The sequence below is a fragment of the Otolemur garnettii genome, unplaced genomic scaffold (assembly GCF_000181295.1).
Source record: "Otolemur garnettii isolate 467f Iridium unplaced genomic scaffold, OtoGar3 scaffold00014, whole genome shotgun sequence".
Lineage (NCBI taxonomy): Eukaryota > Metazoa > Chordata > Mammalia > Primates > Galagidae > Otolemur > Otolemur garnettii.
Genome location: NW_003852409.1, coordinates 411,449 through 413,716, shown reverse-complemented (window position 1 = coordinate 413,716; position 2,268 = coordinate 411,449).

Genomic DNA, 2,268 nt, shown 5'->3' with positions numbered 1-2,268 from the left:
AAAAAAAAAAAAAAAAAAAAAAAAGATAAAAAATGGTAAAGAGGACAAATTATATGTGTACATTACCTCAATGAAAAGTTTTTTTTAATCTCCCTACTTTATCTTGGTTCAAAGACAGGTTTGGGAACCCAAATACCACACTTTTTCTAGAGCAGTTGTTCTTATATTCCAACTTGCCTTAAAAATGGAAAATCTTGTGAATTTTGTTAATATAAGAGTATTTTTAAAAAGTCAATCCAGAGGATGGAAGTTCTCTTGGGCAAACCACACTCTCTTGGAGTCTCGGTTTCCTTGTCCATAGATGACAGAAAGTATCTCTGATCCCGCAGCTTCCAGGGGTACTGTGGGCCCCACATGAGAGGAACAGAATATGAGCATCCTGCTTAAACAGTTAAGCACGATTGTCTAATTTGTCAGTCCAGACCCCCTTCCAGCCCAGCTAAGAAACATTTAAGAAAACATACTGAAAGTTCTGCATCCATATGGACTGAGCCATCAATCTGAGAGATCCCATGGATGGAAAGTCAGGTCCCCACAGATGGAGGCCATACCCTGTCCTCAACCCACCACTAACTTGGGGAGGCTCACACTTGGCCACTGCTGGTTTCATGCATTATTCAATCACAAGAGTCACCCTACAGTGGCCTGATGGTGTCCTTCACACAGTCTGAGAGTGGCTCCAGGTAGGGCAGACAAGGAACAAGAAGCTAAATGACTTGGAACACACCTGCAGAATGCAGATGAGCCAGGTGCTTTGGCAGCGTGGGGCTGAGCAGTCTTCGTGGGAAGGCAGAAGAGGTCTGGGAATAATGACAGCCACAGAAGGTTGGCCATCAGGTTCTCGGTAATGCCTGTGTTTGGGCTTTTGTAGTCTTTTTCTCCCCAGAATGCATATTTGGGTTTATTGTAAAAATTCCTTCTATTTTAGTTTTTAAGCATTTAACTCATTTGCTCCTCAAAACCACCTTGCACATAAATAGATGGAATGTTGCCTTCTCTTGAATCTGGCATGCTCTGCTTGAATCCTGGTTCACCAAGTTTGAATTCAACTCAATCTCTCTGCTCACTGTTTTTTACATGATCATGAACACAAGCGCCCAACATCCCCTTTCTTTTTCTATATGACTCGTGTTCAATAATTAATTCATTTAGCAAATTGTATTAGGATTCACAAGTAGCAGAAAACCAACTCAATCTGCTTAGGGGAGAAAGAGGAAGTTGTTAAAAAGATAAAAGGGAATCTCATGGAAACCAAGGACAGAAATGTGGTGGGGTCCCAGATGCAAAACCTGTGAGCTCAGACTTTGCCAGGACACTCCCTTCTCTGGCTGGGTATCTATGATCTCTCTCTCTCCCCTTGCCCCTCACAAATTAGTTTTGTCTATAGGGTGGCCAATAGTTCCTAAGATTTGCCTCTTATGTTTCTATCCGTGGGGAAGAAAGAAATTTAGCCTTCTTTCTATCTCACATTTTAAAATCCCCAGGAGGGGCATTACTGGCCAAGATACCCACTCCTGGATCAATCTCCAGTGGAAGCCACCATATGGATAAAATAGAGGATAGGAGGCAATCCTAGAAGAAGGTGGGTGGGGGATTAGTGCTGGGAAACAAAAAAATGTGCATTATGCAAACCTCTTTTATCATCTGTCAGGTGTGAGACATTCATTCATTCAAAAATATGTATAGAGCTCTTACTGTGCCCTAGGCAGTGTAGTAGGCACTAAAGATAAAGCAGTAAACAAGGCTCGATCCCTGCTGTCAGGGAGCTTACAGTCTATCTGGTAATATAGAGGATATGAATCATATTCAATTATTTATTACAATTAAGGTGTTATGAAAAAGGAGGATAGGACAGAAAGGATACAGAATAAACCAGGTTGGGACGTATATACTATATTATCATTTAACTTGGTTTGTATGGAGGAGAGGTCTTTCCTAAGGAAGTGAGATTGAAACTATGACTGAGGATGAGTAGCTGAAAACTACTGAGTGATCTGAAAATTTAAAGACCCTGTTTTCAATCAATTTTAATCAAACATTCAAATCTAATGTTTCCTGAAGATTTCTATAGAACATCAAGTCCACAGCATAGTGACAAGTTTCTAATTTATGAAAAAGTTTCTGTGGTCATTTGGAGACACTGAGTTGGACAAAGTGTTCTCTTTACTGTAGAACTTGTTCAAGATTTTTATACACCGCGGTGCCCTGAGTATCTCCAATGAGATTCTCTTTTCCAACCAAGACAAGTCTTTTTTTTTTTGAGACAGA